This window comes from Ixodes scapularis, unplaced genomic scaffold (assembly GCF_016920785.2).
Source record: "Ixodes scapularis isolate PalLabHiFi unplaced genomic scaffold, ASM1692078v2 PGA_scaffold3__209_contigs__length_174095766, whole genome shotgun sequence".
NCBI classification, from domain to species: domain Eukaryota; kingdom Metazoa; phylum Arthropoda; class Arachnida; order Ixodida; family Ixodidae; genus Ixodes; species Ixodes scapularis.
In genome coordinates this window covers 6,742,430-6,767,408 of record NW_024609868.1, presented here as the reverse complement: position 1 = coordinate 6,767,408, position 24,979 = coordinate 6,742,430, and the positions used below count along the sequence as shown (strand labels likewise).

The 24,979-nt window shown below is 41.3% G+C and overlaps 1 protein-coding gene across 1 annotated transcript in view; it reads left to right on the top strand.

The window, feature by feature from the left end:
• Positions 1–24,979, top strand: part of LOC8039729 (tachykinin-like peptides receptor 99D) — a 93,058-nt gene that overhangs the window by 871 nt on the left and 67,208 nt on the right. The gene's annotated exons all lie outside the window — the stretch shown is intronic.

The following is a 24,979-nucleotide window of genomic DNA, read 5'->3' as shown; positions in this document are numbered from 1 at the left end:
TGAGACATTGTTTTGACCTCTTGTCATATACTCCTAATACTATTGTGCGAAGAGAGGATCTGTGATCCCTTGAAGCTTTACGGACGAGTGCTGAACGTGAACTAGATAATGTTCAAATATTGCGACAAAACTAATGCTTGGCCCTCTCCCTTTAACATTCAACTTTTTCTCTTTTTATTGTAAAGTGTATTTTTGTGATCATAACATTTCTGTAAACCTTTTATAATTAACTTAGGCCCCGAAGATCGTGCGGCTACAGTGTGGTGCTATACATACAAGCAAATAAAACTACAAACTAGATGATTTTCTGATGCCTTAAAAAAATGCACCGCGTAAGCGCCCGTAAACATGCTGATTCAAATTTTTGATAAAAATGATAGATGTCTTGAGATGGCAAAAATTATTTCTACGAATATTGATTGAAACGTAGAAAGAGATTGGCTATACCAACCAATAATTAGCGATACATCTTATAAATAAGAATAAAACAAGTAAACCTACATTGGTACCAACTCATACAACTCAAAGTTATTTTTACGATCCTCCAAAAATTTTGTACTGCACCTCCTTACTTTGCTTTCTTCTTTCAAAAGTCGCCAGTGTGCTGCGAGTTTTTTAGGCGTAGTAAGACGTGCCTCTTTAATCTTCTGCATTCTAATAAAAAATACGTTTCGTTTTTTTTTCTGTGCGAATTTATGAAATAGTTAAACTAACTGAATGATTTATTTGCCTTAAAATTATATGACCGGCTTAGAACCGTATAATATTGATTTTTATTGCCATTACTCGTATTGGTCAATTACTGGATTATCGTTTGCATAGCTGTTTATCACTAGAATATATTAAATACTGTCCTGAGCAGTAATGAACGTCTTACGATTGGTCCACTAGCACAATCTGACACGTAGACGTGGTATAAAGTGCCCATTTGGATTTTACTGCTGCACCCACGATGGAAGAAAAATACGTGATTTCAACTCTACCTTTCCATGATTACTTAACAACGTGCTCATGTGTTCTGCAATATAGCTTCCAAGGATAGTGTGCAACAGGTAGAATGAAACCAAACCCTACATAGAGCCTTTATACACCCCTACCTTGAGTGGGCACATGTTGTTTGCGCACTGAGCGGTTTGAAGGCAACACACCTGCATGCGTTCAGCTTCCCCACTAGAGAGACAGTTAAAAAGACTCCTCGTGCCACGGATTGAATGGGGAAAACGTAATGTGAGTTGGCAGGTCCGCTGTTTGGCAAACAGACTCTGAGCACTGTGAACAATGAGTAGGCGAACCCTGTATCTTGCCATATGTTGCCTGAAACCGATACACCATTTTCAAAACGTACATCAATTTGTGCGTTTTTTTTTCCCCAGTCTCCACGAAACAACCTTTCGACAAGGAAAATAGCCCGTAAAAAAAATTCGAGCATGCCTACTTCGAGACCGGGAAGCGTTTTAGTTTGGCTGAGCAGAATAGTTGTTTCAGTCTGTCCACGCGAAACGTATATTTATGAGCTGCATCCGGTCGTTCGTCATAAAAAGGAAAACAAAAAGACAGTTGCCGTGCAGAAATGTAACGAAAGTCGAAAGCGTGTGCGACATCAACATTGAATTGTTTCGTGCCACATGTGGGTGGGGCGCACTGTTCGCGGTTTTCGTTTATTAAAACAAAACATACTGTATATGAGCTGAGTTCATCGCAGACTCCAGCGGGCGCAAGATTTCCGACCTTGTGCCTCTGTCGTCCTGCGCTTATAATAGGCAAGGCATAGCAACGGCAAAAAAAGAAACAATGTTTGAAGTCGCATGTAACGAAATCCGCAAAAACATATGCACCTAGCATGGGAGTGAATCATAACTGCTGGGCCGAAAAACAATTGTCGTGGTCATTAACAGTTTAAGTACCGCTGAGCCTGGACCCTCCTGAGCATCTCAGAATCACACCGTACTCAAAGAAAATTTGCCATACGCTGTGTGAAGAACTCCCAAAAACGAATACGAAGCAATAAGCTCTCATTACCTATAGTGTACAGCAAGAATGACTGCACGTATAAAAAGGAGGAGGGGGGAATGTACTTAAGTAAAAATTCCTTGGAAAAGTTGAGAAAAAAAACGGGATTGTACTTCAAATACGTGGCAACAAAGGGTGATCCAAAAGAAAAAGAAATAAAGTGTATCTGGCTATTTTATTTGAAAAACTATGATCCTTTCAAAATGTTCTTTTCAGAAGGGCTCGTTGTTCGGAGAATAGCTTAAATACCCAGCAGCAGATAGGCAGCCTACCTATAGGGACGATCGCCTCGAGATCGCAAGTTTTCAAGAACATCGCCAAATCCCACCTGGTCGCCAGCATGGCTAACAAGTAATCAGAGGCGTATCCGAAAAAAAAAACTCTTGTGAAGTAAGTCAATGGGCTAATTTCGGCTGTCTGACTGGCGTGCTTTCATGGGCGTCACTCGGCATGGGAGAAGAGATAGGAGAAGGGAGGGGTCAAGGCGTAAACACGCCCCAGTGACTCACGCGCTAGCGTTTAGGTGGCTCCCAGATTTGTTTAAGCAAATCTGGGAAGCCCCCCCCCCCCCTTTTACACACATACACACACACTCCTTCCCCCGGAAACAATGCGATGGAACGCTCACGAAAACGCGCCAATCAAAGTGCCGAAATTCACCTGTTTACTTACTTGACCAGCTTTTCTGAATACGCTAGCCGGATAATATTTCCTTCCATGATTCTAGGTGTGCACTATTCCTATGCCTGTGTTTTCTTGGTCTGTGGTATTCCCATTTTGATAATTACGTAACACGATTCCACTTTGAATGTTCTTTTGATAATATTTACGTTTGCACAGTGGTAGAGCTTATGCATTACATCAGGCTATGTAAGTTGGCTTTTTCCTTTGATGTGAATATACAGTTTCATAGGAACCGAGAACGTTAAATGGACGCTGAAGCCACAGAAATATTTTATAAGAGCCTGTGGAGGACACATATGTTACAAAATAACCCCTCCCCCCTACCCCCGCAAAAAAACGAAGAAAAGAAAACCACATAAATCGCGTTTAGGATTGCTTCTAAACCAAAATAAGGTTTGTAATGTGACTGTTGCACTAAAATGTGTATTTTTTAAATCTTTTTTTGTGGCACGTGTTTCGATTGGACGCTTAAAAATGTTATCAGTTTAGTGTCCTTTTTAAATTGTCCTGTGCGTGATTTTTTTTTGTTCCACCTTCATACCACACGAAAACTCCGATTTATGCGCACTTGCTGCAGCCCCATTTATTCGCTGAAACAGTTACTGGTGTCCTAGATTTATGCATGTTTACGAATATCATAGGTTTTGATTGTTTGAATCATTATTAATATGGTAGTTGAAAAAGTAAAAAGAAAGAAATACAAGATATATAAACATAAACATTTTACTCATAATAATTAAAACAAAAACGCAGTGCAATGCCTGAATGTTAGAATATTTACTTCTATACACAACTTGCGTTCAAGAAGAATTCCTAATGTAGTTATGGAACAAGGATTCCAAATCTGCTGTAGAATGCCACAGGTTTCTGATAGAGTTTTTACATAAGTCATTAAAAGTACTACCTTTACGGGTGAGTTATACTGCTCGGGGGACAATATACATGAAACTAATTGTTACAAGTAATTACTTAAATAAAATTTTTAATTAACTTCTTAATTACGAAGGCAAATATATGGTTCGGATTATAAACTTGCCGAGCGTCATCGGCTTCAGCGAAAACCGCTAATTCAGTCAATTTTACAAAGATTTGGAGCGCGTGGGAAGAGCGGTGTTGCGGTAAGGTTACCGCTCTCGCAAGTGGCACGAGGTTGCGGGTCGGAGAACACGCCCGCGAGGTTCTCCCGCTCTTAGCATCCGCGCCTTCGCAACGGCAGCTTTGTACTTGATGCACGAGTGGGAACTTTGGCGCACTGAACCGTGCTTCACACGTGCTTAAAATATTCCCCAAATTTACTGATTCAGTGGTTCTTGATGACGCTCAACAAGTTTCTAGTTGAAATTATGCTTATTTTCGCGAATTAAAACGTGAATAACAAATGCCAGTAAATTATCCGTTTTATCGTGCCGATTAAGCACCCTGTAATAGGTCCCCTGGCTGTATATCTCACCTGAAGAGCAAGGATTCATCTAACTTTTAAGACCTCTTAAACACAAAACTGTTAAGCCTAAAAAAGAAAATTTTATTTGTAAGAAATTTTTTTTTGTGCTATATGTGAAGAAAAATTGTCCATTTAGGATTAGGTGAAGGAAGAGATTTTCTAATAGTGAAAAATATGTACAGAGTGTCACAAAAAAAAATTTACAGGGTTTTTTCACCGCAAAAATAAACAAGGCATCGCAGAACGCTCTTTTTCCACCCAATGGTAGCGCTGGACGTATCAGCCAGATGCCAAAGTTTCAGCCCGATTTGATATCTTAATAAAAAGTTATAAGTGATTTTCTGAAAATTTTAACGGGAAAATGGAGCCCGTTTTTGCCCGTTCTCTGTTTCTGGTGCCATAGAGCCCCATGTATTCGCAAACTCCGTTGGCCGCCATTTCCCCATTGAAATTTTCTGAAAATCCCTTCTAACTTTTGATTAGGTTATCGAATCGGGCTGAAACTTTGGCATCTGGTTGTGACCTCCAGTGCTACCTTTGGGCGGAGAATGAGCGTTCGGCGATGCCTAGTTTATTTTTGCGGTGAAAAAAACTTGCAAATTTGTTTTGTGACACCCTGTAGAGTGTTAACTAATAGAACAGCACAACTACAGAAAGGAAGCTGTTTTGTATTTTGCTTTTTATGTTTTCTAAATTTTTATTTTTTTCGCTTCGCTTCGGATATTAAAACTACCAGCGCACGAACTTAAATTTCATTCTTTCAAGAACTTATATCTCTTCTGTGGCTCCGAAGTAAAAAAAGCGAAGTTTGCGTGCGCAGGATCGAACAGTTGGACTGTTATTTTATTGCAAAACGTGAAGCATTTTGACTTTCCGCCGATTCAATTGAAGTCAATCTGGCCGTACGAATAGGGTACAAATACGATACATTCAACCAGCGCTCGAAGCTTTCTTAACTTTGACACAACACAGTGACAGTTCAATTTTGTACGTGCGAGCGCGCTTCCGAAATGCGTTCTTATATTATCTTAAAAATAATCAGCGTAAAAAATCAAATAGTTAGACGGCTTGCATAGCCTACTTCATGAATGATGTATAAGTTGAACACACAAATGCCTTTAAAAGAGTTTGTCGTGTTAGTTTGACACTCAAATGAAAGCAAACGAAGGTCGTTGCCTGCAAACTGACTTACCCTAACATAATAAAATATCATTCGGAATTCCCTCTTTCTGAGAAGTTGCGGCGCATCCCGACCAAGCAAAATAATCAGGTGGCGATGGCATGCGCCCACACAAAAACGTGGCGGTAAAGCAGCTGAATTTATTGTTTTCTCGTCTGTCTTTATCAAAACATGTGCTCATAAATAGTTCATTTTCACAAGCCCGACTCTTGGGAGCGCGTGGGCTGACATGTTGCCCTCCCGCTCCCACGCACGGAAGTTTTCTTTTCCTTCTAAAATTAGGCTGATCTGTCTTATCTTTATTTGATATGCTTAAGATCACCATCTCTAAAAACGTCGACTGACGTTTTTTTGTGTTTTCATTTGTTAAATATGCATTTGTGTCATTTTAACTGTTATTAACTTCCACGTAAACGTTTTCGAAGGGTGTAAACCGACGAGTGTGTTGGTTGAGTTGAGCAACACCGAAAGATTAAGGCACAGGTCGGACGAGAAACGACGTACACTTTCTTTCATTCGATAGAAGTCTGTCCGTGAGTTTAAAGATAGAAAAATAACAAAAGACCTAAACGCTAAATCTGAGTGCTCTAAGGTATTGAGGCCAACTTGCTATCTTCAGTAATATTATCAATACGGAGAGATTACCTTCAAATTTGGACTAGGAGAGGGCAAAAATAGCCCCAAATACTGCTTTTAGACATTAAGTGATTTTCTTGTAATGGAGACAGAACGCAGTTAAGAAAGTGTGCAAACTGCTAGGTGTTTCTCGAGTTTGCCTGACGTTAGCTGAGGGAACTATCGACAAGGTATGTTGGCTAATTACCTACAATCTGCTACATTTTTTTTAATCTTTGGTTTTACGGGTTATGTTGAAATTGCAGAATCGACGGTATTTTTTTAGAGGTCAGATAAATTATAACAATTTCAAGAAGTTAATTAATGTTTAAAATATTTTTAATAAGTTTTTACGTTTTTTTTTATCTAAAATTTACGTGGAAAAATTCGCCGCGAGCTTTGCCCACAATGACGCTCTTGCAATAACAAAAGCAATAACAAAAACAACAAGGATTGGTACAATTTCTAGTTTTGTGGGGCAAAAGGCCGGTGGAGACAGCATGAAAGTCAGCAGCCACCCACGTTTTTTGTCTTCTCCAGGCGCGTCGTTGCAATCACCGAATTCCGAAAATCCACCTTCGAACGGACAACTACTGACCATGCTAAACGGGATTGAGTCGAGTGCCTGACAATCAAATCCAGGCTAAACCCAAGATTCGACTGAAGTATTCTACTTCCAAATATACCTAAACCTGTAAGAATTTCACCCACTTATGCTTGTAAATACGCAGAAGAACAGTACTACACTTGTACCAGTGCGTCGCTTCCGCTCTACCGTTCCTGTTCCGAGACTAGCAACTCCGCACACCCCTTTCTCACTTCAGTCCGTTTCGCCCTACGAAAATGAAGCAGGCGCTACAAGGCACCCCAGCTGATCCAGCGCAATGAACGTACCACATGACCATGACTTCAGCCCTCCCTTAAATCACGTGACACTCACATGCAGTGTTGTACGGAACGGCGTTCCAAGGAACGGCGTTCCTGGAACGCGTTCCTTTTCGGAGGAACGAAGGAACGCCGCCGTTCCATTTTCCATCAGTGGAACTGGAACGGGAACGCGTTACTTTTTTATTGGAACGGAAGAAGGAACGGCGTTCCTTTTTTTTTCGTCCAGTGGGGTAATTTGTAATTTATTTCTAAAAGGGAAATTCTAAAACTATAACAACAATATCATTACGAAGAGCAGGGTCTCGTTAACTTTTTTTACTTATCTTAAGGCACACTTGTGCAACCGCGTACGACCGTGAGAGACAAGACCTGTTTTTAAGCAATTTATGACTGCGAAAAACCTGCTCCGCAGGTTCTTCGCCCAGCAGCCCAGCAGGTCCAGCAGCGCGTCTGATCCTACACCGTCGTATAAGGCTTAAAAACCGGTATTGTCTCGCTGAGTCGTACTCGGTTGCAAGTATGTGAATGGCACTTTAAGGCCCGTTCACACACTTGCAATCGAGTCGGACCGACCGAGACAAGACCGCTTTTTAAGCTTGTTTCGACGACTTAGGACCGGATGCGCTGCTGTGGAGCTGGTCCTAAGACGTCGCAAGAGGTTTAAAAACCGTTCTTGTTTCTCTCGGTCATACTTGGCTGCAAGTGTGTGAATGGCGCTTTAGGGCTTATTTTGTGAGATTTTCTCTTGGTAACAGTTAAGTGCAGGAAAGCTAATGGACATCGATACATTTTTTTCAGTGGCCGAGACTGCAGTACGAAAAACCAAAACTTTTAGTCGAAAGAAAAGACACAGAAAGAGGGACGTCTCAAACTCAGTTACTTTCTTTGATTCCACGAATCCTCATGCACCAGAAACCTAACGCCGACTACAGCCATCACTAAACTTTCAGAAAGAGACCTACAGTGACAACAGAACAACACGTGACCAGACATCAAACGCAACCTTGTATCCCGAACATTGGTCACTTAAGATATACAAAAAAATTAACCTTTATTTATTCTCCCGTTGTCCCCCACCTTAAAACAGAACAACGAATTCTAACCTTCAAGAAGGACTTGCAGCTTTCAAGACTGACCTTCCAAAAACCCTACCCTTTTCTCCATTTGCTCGTCTTGCGGAGAGAAACATCGAGTAGCAAGTGTTGTTAAGTTCGAACTCGGAACTTTGTTAGATTGAAACGTGTAAGATGGTTTTAAAATACGCGTGCAACAGTACATTTGGGTCGTCTGAATTGAACACCCCAAAGATGAATGTGGCCCAAAGCTGAAATTTTTAAACGTGAATATATCAACAAATGAAACCTTTCTTCCGCTTGTCTTCTTCTCCTGTCCTTCCATCACGGTATTCAAATTCGTATGTTGCCATTTGATGGGATAAATTAAAAAACATAAAAAAACTCTGCTTGATCCAATTGAATAGGGTAATCATCAAAATACAAATGTAACGTATATGTAACGGTACGTTCCATTTTTTAAAGTGTAACGGGAACGAGTTCCTTTTTCACAAATGGAACTTGTAACGGGAACGCGTTCCAAAAATCAGAGGGAACGAGGAACGAGCTTTCGTTCCTTTTTTTGAGGAACGTGTACAACACTGCACATGGTATCGGATCGGTTCCGATGAATCATGGCTTCCGCCGCGGTTCATCGTGAGGTAGAACGGAGTATACCAATTCCCCGTTTTCCCTCGCGTCGCTCGTATACCAGCAAGGTCAATATCTCCGTGGGCCGAAGGTTTTGCCGGCAGCAAACGTACCATGTGGTGTATAGCCCCTTATCGCACAGCGCAAGACTGGGCGCAGATGCGTTGGCGAAAGGACTGCGATTAATTTGGCTCGGTAATCCGGATTATGTTGCGGCGTCTTCGTGCTCACCGAGACGCTAAGCTCCCTCGGGTGCTTGTTATGTTTCTGAGCTTTAGGATTAACGACCTTCGAGGAAGAACAAACCGAAGAGATTTTCAGCGTACTCTAGGGACTGCAGTGGCCGTCATCGACTTGCTCTTTCTTTCATGTCCGGACAGATACTCGTAGGGTCAGTTCTTTCTCCCGATAGGTACTGCTGGGTCCGTTGGCCCGTGTCGTTTCGACAGCCGCACGTTACCATACATAGGACTTGCGAATACACGACGTTTTACCTTAGAATAAATCGGAGCGAACGCTACGAGACAATCCAAGCCCACCCAGCGCTGCGAACGTATGTCACGTGACTACCTGCCCCACCCCATGCAATGTGAAGCAGAGTATATAGTACCCAAGTAGCGGAAAGTAAAGTAATGAGTTTAAGATGACTTAATACGTTTATTTCTTGTCAGTAAATAGCATAAGGGTACTGCGAACGACTGGGAAAGGAGGTCCACCTTAAAGTGTGACTTTGAGACTACGCGACTGCTGCAAACTCCTATGCCTGGCCGTATCTCAATTCACGGGAAGCGCGCTAGATTGTGGTTTTTCAAAGCGAAAGCTCGATGCTCCAAAGAACGGAAAAGCTTGTCTCTGGCGCAAATCAGACGAAGGGCTTTTCTTCCGTTGGGCACAGGCACGGGATTCTATAACATTCCAGGTGTCTCAAGTTTCAACTTGTTGTTGAAGCACGTAGGATGTTTTAAAGGGGTCATATAAAAAATATGTGATAAGATAACTGTTCACAGAACAAATAAATCTAGGACTGTCACAAAAACATGTAAACTAACGCGGAACTCATTCATTTGCAACCTCTCACGCTGAGGTAGAAATAAAGCTTACTATGCTTCACTTTGTTTAATATGTGCGGGGTTCATGACCATATCGTTCTATAGTTTGTAAGAAAACCTATAACATAGAAATTAGGTATCCAGGGAGAAGCATATTTCGAGGCACTATCTTTATCGTGTTATATACACGAATCAATTTCGTTTAATGTACCCTCGCACGCTAAGATCAACATAAAAACTAGCGAGACACCAGTATGTATCTTGAGTGTGGTAATCAAATATGAATTGTAGCAACAACAAAGGTTTAGTTCACTCCGAGAGATTGTGCAAGCACGGTGAAACGCTAGGCCACTTAATTAACGCTTGTCCAACATGGGCGAAAGCAGCGCTAAAAACGCATAAGCAAAGGAAAAAAAAGTCTAAAGAGCTGTAACTTGGATGGCGGAAATCAGCTCTTAGGAATGCGTGAACTGAACAAAGAAGCAGACGACAAGACAGATGCTAGTGTTAATCTCCTCGTGGTTTGAGCGCGCTGGCTTTTTACCATGTCAATGGTTGTCCTGGTGATTCATGGTTCAGTTTTGTTATTTTTCATGTTAAACAACCGTCAACTCGCCCAATAATATTTCTACCTTATCACTTTTTTTTATTCAATTACGTCGGGCGGCGCATATCTTATTATTTGTGAGTCTTCACTTTGTGTTCATGGTTATTTGCTGTTTATGTTTTTATTACGTTGTACAAAAACATTGACTGAGACAAGATTAAGAGTGCTTTTGACTCAAACTGTTGTAATGTTACATACGTAAAACAACTTCTATTGTGGACGCACGATGCCCGTCTCGTCTTTCGAATACCCAATGTTAAAAAAAGCTCGAAGAATGGCTTCGAATTACGATTTCTAAGGAATAATTTCGGGCTCAATGTGAATTTCACAGCCTTCGAATGTTTGTTCCAGTAAATACGATTGAATTCCAAATATTTTTTCTCACTGTTTGTTGAAGTCGTACCATCTCGGAATGGTGAATATTAGACCTGCCGTGGAAGTACTTATTCCACATCGTTTGGTTTTATTTTTCAGGAAAATGTTACTTAGCCTTAATTTTATACATCCTCCAATTTATCACAATTTCCTGCGACAGGATTGCAACAAAAAATGTTTGCTGTTTTGCGTAGTTTCACGTGTCTGCATTAGTATGCTTCAGAAGAAACTCCTGTATTCTTAGAATACAAAACACCGACATGCACCTTCAATTGTGCTTCTATCTTTTTGTTTTAATTTTATTATTCGGTGGCGTCTCAGAGTCACTGGTTGACATTATTTACTGACTCTGTATTCTGCTTTCTCTAAACAAATACGCCACTTTCACAAATGCAAATCAATGTATTGAAGCGTTCTACAAATAAACAACGCAATTCTCGTCAAACAATCAACAAGGAAAATGAATGAAGGAAACTTCGACATTTCGTTTCTGCCAGTGTCCTTATTTACTGTTTCGCTAAGATTCGATTTATATTATCGCCTAAAAAAAGAAAGGCACAAAACCTTAGGTTCTGAAAATCCTTTATTATTTTTTTTTACACATGCAAGCTGATCCCGAGCGCTTCAGTATTCTTTTCAGAGATAATACGCAAATATACGTACAGTGTTTTACATGTTGCTTAAATGCGCCATTCTAGCAGTTTTCTTGATAATTCTAATGTGCGTCACACAACTTACGCCCTTAAAGTAAGATTTAACAGGCACAGCTTAAATTCGTCGACGTGTTTCGTTAATAAATTATTTGTTAAAATTTTCCTTAGCTTAAGATATATAACCGGAGAGGCACATAACGCGGACAACGTCTCCTAATCGAAGGACCTTCTAACTCTTTCATTTTCTCCATCGCTATCTACAATATTAAGTCAATGTAATCCATTCCATACATCTAGCGGTTGCGAGTGAATAAAATAAAATAAAATAAAATGAACGGCAGCCGTCTAGAGCGCTCGGGCGCACGGCAAGTGGGTATGGGCGATAATACCCCCAGGGCCATTCCATTTGTCTTGCAGCGTTCGTGCTTTCGTTTTATGACCGTCCCCCGCATTTGAGCCTCGCGGTTGCCGTCGCTCTTCCCACCCTCACCTGGGGCCTCGGTTGTTGTTTTGGGACGTGGCACAGAGACTAATGTCTTCCTCGTTAGCCTGTCCCTGTGTCTTGCGGTAGCAGCTATCGTGACATTAATAGAATGATGAAAACAATCCCTCCCGAAAACAGACTGGTTGTTACCGTGCAACTGTGACACGTGGGATGCATGAGCCTGCGGAATGTTCCCGGAGTATCGCATTCCGCGGCATCCTCTGGGACTAGAGAATCTGGCCATTCGAGCTTTCTGGTTGGCTCACCTCCATCACCTTGAAGCCGGGAGATGACAAAGAAAGAAAATCTTTCGTTAAATGTTTGCGTGGCATCTGTGAGAAGCTGGTGAATTACTATTGCCGCAGGGTGGTAATAGGGGTGTTTTTATTTTCGCTTGGGTTTTCTATGTCAAGTATTTGTGGTCCGGTCCTCGAAACAAAACAAAAATAAACAAAAAGTTGATTTGTTTGCCTACTGGCTGGCATGCGCGATGCGTCAGCGTTTGTCCTCCCCTATTCTCGTCAATTGTGTACGGCCGCCATTTTGAATCCGTTGAATATCAACTTCGCGGAAAGATTCTGACGCAACCCCTGGTTGTTTCCAAATTCGAAGAAACTTTCAGTGGTTCTAGGCAGCGGTACTGGAGTTCCTGCTGTTCCATATTTCTGACGTTTTTCCAGACGTAGCGTGTACGCTTTTCGGGTTACATGAGCGAAGGAGCTTGATTACGAGGCTTTGGCTTCGTGTGAGATAACGTGATAGCGGTTGACGATCTGCAGTGATTACGGTCAAAAGCGCAGTGAATTACGTAAAAGACATTTCAAAGCTTCTCAGTCGAAACTGATGAAATATAATAAATGAGCTCTCTTGCCGAATTCTGATTTACGAATTTCATCGAATCAAAATGTTTGTGTCTATAACAAAAATTATCATCAGCGCATCGTAGAGAGTGATAGAACAGAAAAGCGCGCAAACCCTGAAGAGTGAAAACCAAACTAGCTACTTAAGTATATTGTGCTTTTATACCCTCTTACTCAAGCTTCCTACTATACTACATTCGGCGCTTCTGAAGCCCCGAATTACAATCTTCAGAATTCTCACAAACTCTAGCAGCCCGGAAGCTAAAAAACAAACATTAGTACAATGATAAAAATATACCCAACGCTCTCCTCATGGGCGCCAATTCCGTCAGTGGAAGTACACACGATGCTTGCTGGCGCTCTGTTTCTTCCCAGGCGTTCATCGGATTAGCTAAACGTGACGCTTGCTGCACTCAGGTTTCTATTTGACGTCACGGGAAAGGGTTAGCCACTCAAAAGCACGATGACGCCGTAGCTCTTCGGGAAATGGGCAACTGCGATCGGGTTACTCTGCTAGACTAACGCCTGACTCTATGCACTAAGCAAGAATGTGAACTGTTGTTTACTTCCAAACTAGCACGAACTGCAAGAGTACTGGGAGTTGGGCAGAGCTCTATAGAGCCTATTCACATGACGTCAGACCGCCTTTTAATGTCGAGTCACTACACACAAGCATGGCCGCCGAAGGCCATAGCGGTTTGCCGATAGGCGAGTTTGCTTTGCCTTCTTTTATTTTTCACCAAGCTCAGGAATAAAAGTTCCGCTTTATCGCTCGGCGGCCATGTTTGTGGGTGATGACTCAGCAAGTGAATAGACCCTATAGCTATACACCTTTTCTACGTGGGCGCCGCCATCTTCAATTCAGGAACTTCCGGTATGCGTGAAAACATCACTTTCCTCTCGCCTCACTAGTAGAACATGTTAACATTTTAATTGCAACCGTCATTTCTTCTTGTTATGTCCTTTCCGTACATTTCTTTCTTTTTCCGGGTTGAAATCGCTTGCTTTTTTTTTGGAACGCATATCGGGTATGGGGAGAATGTGGCTGGGTACGAGGCTAAACGAAAAAGGTGTATACAAATAGACTTTGGGTTGACTTCGATGGAATCAGTGGCACCCTCATGAAACACGCTTTGATTCTCGCAAAATACCACAAAATTACATAAGGTGATCACCTTAGGGCGAACGACCTTTTTGGCGCAAATAAATCATTTCATATTGCTTTTAGGCAAATGATTTTGATTCTTTGAGAGGTAGATATTCACATTCGTTCGGTGAATAAAAGATAATCGATGACTACTGTAGATTTCCCACAGTGCTCCCCGTAGTCTTCGCGAAATAACTATTGTTATGAATGCCGAGAAAGATTTATGTGATGACCATATACAAAAGTGCGGAAAGTGTTTGGCGTAGTGTATAAATAATTCATAGATTCAAGCAGGTGTAATTTTGTTTTGGGGTCCTCGCGTTTTCTCGTATGCGCGCATGACGGCGACAATCTTCAGCGGTTGGGCGGTGGTCTCTCGTCAGTGAATCTAGTTTAATGCAGCTGAAAGTACCACGGACGGGATCGCCTTTACTGCCCCCTAGCACAATCGACCCCGGCGCTTGCATCTGGCTAAACGCGAAATTATTCAAGATATGCCTTTATTCGCAGGGCGCGTGATTTATGCAGGTATACGCTCAGCGTATGCACGTGCTCCTTACGACATTACATCTCCACGAAGCACAGGAATAGGGCCGTCATTTTATGTTTTATTAATCGATTATACACGGTGCAAGGCAAAACAAGACAGCGAAATTTCTTTTTACGGCCTTCAGCACTACTTTGAGTGTTTATATATCTATATATATCTATATATATATACATATAATCTTTTCAGCGCCTCTTCATTAGACAAGCATGAAACATCAAAACATCGTTAGTAATAGAAAGCTGGTATTGGTCGCTGGATAACAAACACGCTAGCCCATCTTTTTATAATCCGGTTAGTGTCAGCGATTCTAACCGGCCAAAGTAACGGTTCGGTCGCGGAAGTGGTAATGGTTGGACGGAATCAAAAGGAAATCGCTTTTATTTCAATTTTAGGGGTTCCAATTCTCACTAATTGGGTTACCAGCTTTGCGTTTATCCTAAACAGCTGTTCATTTTGCTTGAAGACAAACGTCAAAATGTACCTCTTTGAAAAATAATATTGTAACAAAATAAGGGCTGCTTTTTTTTCTTCTTAAAGAGACATCGCAAGTGTACACTATCTTCACGCCACAATTGAGAAGACGTTTTGAAAGTTAGAACACTTCTCAACGAAACCCAAAACTAAATAGTTGAATTAACCCATAAACAGTTTCGAAAAAAACAAACAAACTGACCGTTACAGTGTAATAACCTAAACGAATGATAAAGACGCATACTATAAACTTAAGTTTTTATTTTATCACACGTGAAATATTCTTAAAAACCTCATGAAACATCCAGTGATAAATCTATATTAAATACCCTCACCAAACTGATGCGATGTTCAGGTAGTCATTTGAGCTATTACCCCGTATCGTCTTGCTTGCACCGATGAGCTTGTGAGGTAACTCGATTAATTAACTGGTCAATCTCACAAAGAGTCAACTTAACAGAAAAAAAAAATAAAAAATAAAGAGGTCTCACAAATTGGCTTGGATGTACCACAATAGATGAACGCTTTTGAAAATTTTTCATACTCTTTGAAACTATATTCCAGTAGTGTCGCTTTTAATGCATAATTGCATTCTTACCGAAGCTGTGGAAGATAGTTAGACTCGATGGCCAGTTGCCAAACATCTACGCCGTGAGCACCGCCGGTCACACAACTCCAATAATAAAAAAAAAAGAGTCAGGAGTAAGGAATTTAAGTTGTTTGGAGAAGACTTCGCCAGCTGCGAAAGCTCCGAAAAGAAAGTAATAGTAGAAAATGAGAACTTTGCAACGCGGACACGGCGTCGCGTGCCTCGAAGTTTGAGACCGAAGTTAGCCTCCACTGCATTCCTTATAAAACGCAATCCCGCATACCACTGTTTGATAGAGCGAAATAAAATTGCAAACAATTTTGTTGTCCAGCCACTCACCCCCCCCCCCCTCCCCCCCTCACCCCGCCCCCCTTCCCGGACACACATACTGCATAAGAGTTCAATGCGTTGTTGTTACTTGGATTGGTCCACTGAACGAGCACTTCAAGTTGGAGGCATCCGAAGGTATAACGAGAAATTGACGAACCAATTTCTCGGTGTTCAGGTAATTAGTTCGCTGTTGACGTGACTAGGCGGTATAAGAGTCGTATTTTTTAATGATATATGTTTGTCTTTGACTGTACATACAGCATATGTGCACGACTTTGAGACCCTGCAGTATTAGAGTAGAGGTGGACCTATTCTTCCCTTTGCATATTTCTGCAAGTTCATACGCAAACTTCGTATGAACTTGGCGTCTCTTCGCTATGGTTGCTATTTTTCGGCGTGCACGAGTGTGTATGCACACTATAAGAACAAATCTGGTCGCAAAAGAACTCTTAAGGGTTCTTTGGCTTGTTCATATTTTGCACCCTAAAAAGTTATTTTAAGCACCCCCTAAAAAGGTACTTTGTGAAGAACCTATCACTCCTTTTTTGATGCGAAAGAGTTCTTCATCGCCCAGTTGCCTTTCTAGTGCGCCAAGAGGCGAAAGTGTTTAAGGCAAAACCGTTCTTCAAGACTCAAAGTTCTTGGGGAGTCAAAAGACCTTTTAAGTACAGACTGTTTTTTTTTCTCAGAGTGTAGTACGCGCCTCTGTTTTTCAAGCCTTTCTACTCGTGTACGAAGCATATACAGTTATTACGCCGCCACGTCCTATTGTATAAAGACAAGAACGGTACACATATGTATGCCTTCCGAACCTTCTGCAGGATTGTAATTAGCCCTCTATATATAACTCTGCAGGATGTACTTGAGAACTGAAAATCATACCCCATCATTTTATTATTTAATTTCTTGGGGACACCTAAGTTTTTAATGCCGAACCAGTGTAACTACCTACTGAGGGTGAAGTTCTTTTTCTTTTAATTTCATTTCCACCTTTAGGTAACCATCAATTATTAAGATTAATTCCGTCCCTGTTAAGAGTCGTTGAATATATCGGTGCTGAAACAATTTTCGGTCCGGATTTTGATCGCGGCTTGAGTTTTTTTTTTATTGATTGTATCATGGCACTTTTTTACATGTGATGCACGTTTTTTGTTTGTTACCATAGTCGGACTATCCATGCAATTTAAAATAAAAACAGTTAAAGCTGTTTCGACACGGGATACCCTCTTCCTTATATTGCGTTCGTCATGGATGGTGTCGGACAGCTCAGATAGGAAGGCACCCGATCCACTTAGAACACCGTTCCTGGTTGCTGTTCTTTACCGCAGGCTCTACATTTTTTTTCTTCTGAATTTCATGACAAGCGTTTGAACGAAATATTTAAATACGCGGAATACAGAGATGGAAAGTATTCTCGCATATTGATTTTTCTAATATTATAAACGTCTTTGAACCAAAGTTGAAAGCTGGGCTAGTTGGTGTAGGCGAAACATAATGTAGCAAGTACAGCGCAGAACGTCAAAGAAAAGGCGACGAGGGAAGTGAAAGAGGCTTTTTTCATAGCGGAAAGCGGGGCGCAGTGCATCAGGGAGCCGTTGATGACGCTATCTGTGAAAGAGATGTTGTCTTTGACTTCGACATTGAAACAAAAAAAAAAGAAGGCGGGGGGAGGGGGGGGGGGGAACACGGCATGTGGATAACCGGTGCCCTATGTGATGGGGGCAGAAAGGTTGGCCCATGTTTACATCGCTCCCTTACGTGTTTACTTTTTGTTTTCTGTAATAAGACCTTTAGCTGCGAGTCAGCGTCTGTCCCGTCTTGTTGGTTCCTTCAATCAAGTCTTTGTCGTTCTGAGCTGTTTTACCTACATAACGTTTAGTCCCAGTACCAGGGCACAAATGTAGCGAACAGGAAAGCGAAATGGACTCCGACGATAAGTGTGCCAATGCGCTATTGATTACTATATGAAAAATAATGAAACAATTATTTCCCGCGCTATTCTTTACGGTGCCAAATTAGGCGCAGAATGACTGACTTGGCAGAACTCTCACCTTCCAGGGCAGTGACGCACAAAAAAATGCACGCACAAAACGCACAAAAAACAACAACAATGGACATTCCTTCCTTGGCACGCGTGTTCATTAGCGTAAAAATTAATGCCCGTCGGCTTCCGTGGAAACGGATCGACATGAATCACGATACCGCCTTATTGTATTTCGGGATGTTTTCATTTTGTACACGAGCATATGCGTCCATACATATTAATGATGCGTGCAAGCACGGCCCGATTTCTAAACTAATACTTTTCGCGCCGGAGACAAATTCGAGTGATGGTTGAAGAATTTATTTGATCGCTAAAGAAGCAATCAATAAAAATATATTTTTCACATTTTTTTAATTAGCTTTGCTTTTGTTAATTCCGCGCGTTTTATTCTACGTATTAACCGCGTATTTTAGGCTAATAACGTTTCTTTTCGAGTTTCCCTGACAGCCTAAATAATTACTGAAAAAATAATTTTCCCCGTAGATGCATATAACTCAGCAGCAGTTCAGCGAGAAGAAATTTACATCTTTTCAACGACATTCTAGGCCCCACCTCCCTTTTCCGAAAAAAGAAGAACAGAAATAAGAAATTAGTGTGTCGACGAGTCACTATTTGGTTTTTACTTTGTGCAGGTAATTCGGCGACAACGGCGAGGTGCCACGTGTCGTTTTAATTAAGCCGTGAACATATACTCCTCGAGTGCAGAGAAATGGGAAATCACTTATGTATGCAAAGACGGAAAGTAGAGAGCAAAGACATCACAGTAAGAAAAAAAAACAACATACAATTATGAATAGAATCAAAATATAGCAAAAAGGTAGAAACACTGCACGGGTGTTCATGCATAAAAAAGCATGCACATTGACTTACGACGGCGGTGCGAAAATCGGAAAGGAACTCTAATGACTCCTTGATGTTAGTAGACGGGATGCAGGTTTGGCATTCAAAGAAACGTTTCTATTGCTACCATCTGCCAATAAAGTTATTCGAAAGATATGTGGAGCCAAAAGTTAGCTCTTTCTGCAATGCAGAAGTGTGAGGTAGCACCTCTCTCTCTCTCTCTCTATATATATATATATTTTTTTTTTATCTCCAGAAACCATAGACTCAGAATGGAAAAAAATGACCTTCTTATACAGTTCAATCTGAGTTCCACAATCATAAATTACGAATTTATTTTAAGATTTATCCACAGCCAATGCGATTGGGGCAGTAACCGATAAGAACGCGCCGAGGAACTAATCGTGAAGCAAGAAGCTCGAACATGAGAACCCTCTGTTTCTTAACCTGTCTGCGAGCATGCTTTCAGAAATTGATGTCGATGCGCATTTCACTTCCGCCTTCAATCGGTTGCTATGATTTTCTGTCAGTGCGCGTCTCTTGACATTGAGCGCACTTATACTCTGAAGCTACACGTAAGGTAATAAAATACAGGGTGTCCCAGATAACTTGCACAAACTTTAAAAAAAAAAGAAGAAAACAGAGCGTTCTGCGCGATTGAAACCAACTGTATGTCGTTAGCAATCATCTTACGAAAGTGCACTATTTTTGTTTTTTAGTGCGCCTAGTTATGTTGTCAGTTAAGCCCAATGAGCTGTTTTTTTTAATTATTTCTTAATGGACCGAGGTATGAATTGGAAATTTATAGAGCGCACTGAGAAACACCGTTTGGAGCTGTTTGCTACATGAAACCCTTTGGGTGCAGGTTTTTTTTTTTATGACCGAATAAAAATCGCAAGTTGTGACATTAAGCAATGCAAAACGTTGCGCTTGCATTGCCTAAAGTCACAACTTAGTGTGCGTTTTTTTGGTCTAAACATATGTTTCGGCATTGTCATTCGCTGAGCTGCCTCCGTAAAATGCGGTGATTGGCCTCCGAGTGTTGTGCGGGAAAGCAGACGCACGGGCTTTTTTTAGAGTGTGTGAAGTAGACTTCTCTTATTGACATATGCACGAGAAATCTTAGCCAAAAATTGGAACGCCTATTCTCAATCTGGTAAAGGACAGCTTTTATTGCCGGGAGGCAGGGCTTCGCGGATCCCAAAGGGGCCTGCGTAACGTAACGAATTCGTAACGAATTCTACTTTCGCTGAAAACTAACGAATTACTTTGCTCGTTACCTTACCTATTACTTTCTCGTTACTTCTCCCATACACTTATCAAGAAAACAATAGAAACAATTTTGGCGCTTCCAACATTGCTCCGCAACGCTACTTTTAATTTCTCGTACGCCCTCATGATGGCAGTCCTTGTAGAAATCAAATATTGTATTTAAAAGAAAGAATGTAGATGCACTCCGTTAACCTGTGCTGTGAAAGCAGCGAATGCTGCTCCCACACCCGCCATCCCGCTAGCTTACGGCCTTCGGAAATGATTCCTGGAATTGTGTAGACAAAGCTAGCGGTGCGCATGCTCAGTAGCAGCGTCTACCTCCGCCAGAATGGTTCGCAACTAAGGAGCCGATTTACGAAAGCTCTTTTTTGAAACGGGTCTTTCAAGTGGTGTACAAGTTAAGAAACAAACAAAACAGAAAGAGCTTTCTCCTGTCCGGGAGAAGAAAAACGCGATGGAAGGCGATGGAAAGAGGCAGAGCCTACTCGGCGTTGTCTTCTTGATGTTTGCTGTTCGCAAATTAGTATATGCCTTACAACGTTTTTTAAGTGGTTCCATTGACCGGTTATACAAAAGATCGTTCCTTTTCGGTTATTGTCTTCACGATGTTTTCTATTTTATTGAACTTGCTATCTTTATGCTGCTGAATCGCCCACTCATATTGCTCCACTTTCTGTATTATCTTCATATTTTTAAAACGTAACCAGTTATTAAAGTTATCCGTTACGAATACTTGGCAACGAAATTACATTAGAAATTACGGCCGCAAAAAATGTAACGTGGCACTTACAAAATTACTCGAAAAATTAACGGATTGCAAGTAATTCGTCACTTGTAACGGATTAGTTCCCAAGTCTGTTCATAGGTGACCATAATCCTCGAAGTAGGACACTGGGCAATCAAATAAGGGGAAGGGGGGGGGGGGGGTTAGGAAATGAATTGTTCAACTAGCCATTTGAGTGTAGAAACGGATATTGGTTCCAAAGTCGGACAGGTGACTTTCGTCACTGTTTCATTTTTGCTCAACTGACATGTCGAATTTAGTTGTACCAATAGAAAAGTCTCGCAGTCTTTTTGGCAGATTTAATGGCAGATGTAGCGAGGGAAATAGCTCAAAATTGCGCTGTTGGGACGTACAAATTTTATAGTACTTTTTTTTGTCTTTTTGTATCAAATAAGCTTTCTAGAAAGAAAAAAACTCTTTCGGTTTCCTTCAATTCGCTTAGTACTTCTCTCCCCTCCACGTGCCCGCGAAAACGGGACATCTGGTCACCCTATATAATTTTCTCAGAGCACGTCTGAAAACACTGCAAACCCTACGGGGGGGGGGGGGGGGGGGGGGTAGTTGTCACGTGGTGCTTTTTTATATTTCGCGAGTTTTTTTTTAGGCGCAGAAAGAAGCGCGCACAGCGTATCATGTAGCGCATACCTTAATTGGGAGTTTCTCAAGGCGCTTTGCAACTTTCCAATTCACACCTCGACTTTATGCGGATAAATAAAAAGTTAGCTAATTAGTGTAAATAATTTATATAACTAGGTGAACTCAAAAATCGTGCACTCTCGCAAGACGCTTGCTAACGACATACGGTTGGTTTCACATCTGCCTGCGCGTTCCGTTTATGTTAAAGTTTGGTGCAAGTTATGTTTGGGCACTCTACATATACACAAAAAAGGGATCGGCAGGTAAGGTAAGACTTTGTGATAAGGGTGGAATCGCAGTAAAAATAAAAGTATCGCACAGGCTGTGTGGTGGTATCGAGAGTGGAATATTTCAAATATTTTTTTAAGGAGAGGCTATTGGATTTTTCATTAAAATGGTTAAAGTACGCGTTTTACTGGTTCAACGTCATTGCGAAAAAAAAAAAACACAATCTGAAGCGTGTTTGAGAGTAGAGTCAACTAGCAATGGCTTAAAAAAAGAAAAAGTTCTACCTTGAGCTTAACTGGATTTTCTGCTCTTCACGCTTACCCAGACTTTAAAATTTACTTGAACTTTGTTCATTAAATTTTATATACCAAGGCCCTGTAGACCCCTGATTAGTCAAATCAACCAGATCTTTGTCACGAAGCGTTTCATGTTATTAATTTATTATCATTGATATTCTTTGTCGCCGGTTGTTTCTACGTGAGCTTTAAACGCCTCGTGCGTTTTATATATCAACGCTTAAAAAAGGGAAGGGGGGATCTTGGACAGGTTTACGAGTTTTTTTTTTTAAATATAATCTTGTTTTTTTTTTACTTTAACTACCTTTGTTTTTATGGGAATGGCGGTGACGTTCCTGTTTCAGATTGTTTTTTGGTATGCCCCGTGTTTCGTAGGCCGTAAACTTAAAGGGAGCCATTCACACTGAGCAGGAGCGATGTCGCTTCCGCTGTGAAACAGAAACTTTGTCGCCGCTATAATCAATAAACAGAGCCCTTTACTTTAAGAAAAAAATCGTTAGCCGAAACTTTTTCTAACACCGTGCCTCACTTTTGAGGAGCCATCAATGATTATAGCTTTCCTAGGCCAGCATTGGGGACATACGTTGTCGATCTGCACATGCCTCGTTATTTATTGACTCCGCTGTAAGACAATGTTAAATACAGAAAGTACACTTGACGACAGAAGGAAATGATTCCTGGAAAGATCTACGACTATAGAAACGTATATACATATATGGAGGGTGTTTTCTTTTTAAGTTTAACAGATTTGTTTAAAAAAAAGCCATGAAACACTTATGCGGCTTCTGGAGGTGACGGAGAGAGCACCTTTAAAGCGCACGACACTAGAGCGCCGACGTTAGAGCGCGCGATACGAGGGCGCTGCGACAGTAGCGCGCTTGACACTAGAGCGCATGTCACGAGAGCGCATGTCACGAGAGCGCTTGACACTAGAGCGCATGTCACGAGAGCGCATGTCACGAGAGCGCACCCCAGTTGAGTGAACATCACAAAATGGGGGATTTACCCGCGGCTTCACAGACATCACAAAAATGTGCGGCTCATCGGTTCGGAGCATTTGGGATTTTTGATTGATTTAATATGCCTTTAATGAAAAATAAAAATAAAACGTGTACGACACTTTCTAACCACTTGTTTTACTGACATCGGAGAAAAATGGGGGCTGAAAGTTGGGCATATAGGTACCGGGAATGTCTCCAGCTGGATGGAGCAGCGGGTCTAAAATTTCTTCACGGTGCTGCGGTGCGCCTCTTGGATATAATATAAATAGTTTACTTTTTGCTATATTTGGTATATCCTTGACAGGCATTTGGGCTCCGATCTATTTGGTGGCTATTTAGACGTCCCTCCTATAAATCTAAATAGTATTGTGAAGTCCATGACCGTAATGAAGAAAGCTCACCGCTAAAAAACGATCAGTAAAAACCTCATCGAAGGAAAGCTCAGCGCAATATTATCGGATGCAGAGCATTCCAGCCATTTGGCGCATACAGGAAAACCTCCCCTACAAATCTGTGATATATAAAATCAAAGATCTAATGAAGCTAGGTCAGCTGCAATGTTTTTCTCTGCGGGAATAGACGGTACTGATTTTTTTTTCTGCTGTCAGATTTTTGTAACACTTCTTGGTTTGTGACAGAAAAACATTTGGTAAATTCATTTCGGAATGCCCTTTCTCATTGCCGCGGCGTAAATCCCCGCCAATTTCACATAAAACACGCGATGTCCGAACAAGTGCTCGGTCTGTAAAGCTTAAAGAAAACACCCTATACGTATATATATATATATATATATATATATATATATTGACCCTCGACAGCACTGTCGAGGATCATGAAGCGTAATCGATTAAGGAGGCGCCCCGCATAGGCGAAGGTTGCGGGTTTGTTCCCCACTCCTTGTCCAATTTTTGTCCAGTTCTCTTTCCCCATCCCTTCCTCTAACTTCAATTCAATAAATTTAATAATCACTTTCTCCCCTTTTCGTTTACAATATTAGTACGGCTGCACTCGTCAACCTTACATAACGGTGAAGGTTTGCTGTGGCGACCAAGGATTAATCAGGAGACGTTTTGGTAACTGGCTGGTCCTTCTTCGGTACGGTAAAAACCTCAAGAAACTACGTTTTCTTTCATCGGTCTTTTTAAGAAGTGACGCCGGCAAGCTATCTCCGATAACGTAAAATTCACAGATGACACCTCCGGACTTCGAAACAACCATCGGGCCACTACCGTTAAAATGAGAAGAGTGTGTAGATACATTACGATAGATGTTCAGACAAAGGCCTCTGTGTCCATCTCGAAAAGGGCAGGGGCACGTTGAAAAGCCAGAACCATGTGAGAAAATAACATGGAAGAAAAGAAGCTCGTGGGAGCTAGTAATATATATTCTAAACAGTAATTCTTCTTGATGGTTAATATCTTGTGCGGCGATCAAGAATTAACCAGGAAACGTTCCTGGACCTGGCATGGTCCTTCTTCTGCCCGGTAAAAACCTCTATCTTTTCTTGCGGGTATAAGCTGGTCGAGTTACGTTTGAACCGCTGAAAGGACTTTCTGCAGTGTACTAAATTATTAGATATCTGAATACATATAATTGTACATACTAAATTCTTCTTCACCGACCATTAAAATCACACAAAACCACAAGATATTCGTAATTTAGTTAGCGACATATGTTTGTAGGCAACAAAGTTTCTGCGTCGCGTTTAAGTCGAGTTAAATACATCTGCGGATATTATAGTTTCTATTCCTCATCAATGCTTCGGCAAACTACTTTTTTTACACTTGTCATTTTTTTTAATATGGTGGACCAATACACGAGACAATAAGGTTAATCTATTGGCGAATCAGTGGAAGACCCACTGATGTCTCGGGGGGGTCAGCGAAAAGCGAGGACTGCTCTTATTGGTATTTCAACGGCCCCCAGTCCATTAAGTTGATGTCTCCTGGCTGTGCCGAGTGTCGTTACGGGATCACATTAACATCACTTTGCGGAGGGTCAGCATTCCTGGCAGCTGCCTTGTTCTTTCCGAAGACCCCCTTTTCGCCCGCTATTATTTCTGTGTTGAAGTTCGGGAACTCTGCTCGTCTGCCTTATATCGAAAGCCAAAAAAAAAATCGCTCCTAATATTTCTAAAAAAAAAGAAAAAAGAAAAAGACTTTGAACGTTTACAATAACAAAGCAAAAAGAAAGAAAAAAGAATGCAAAAACAACTAACATTTGAGCTACAAAAATAGGCTTA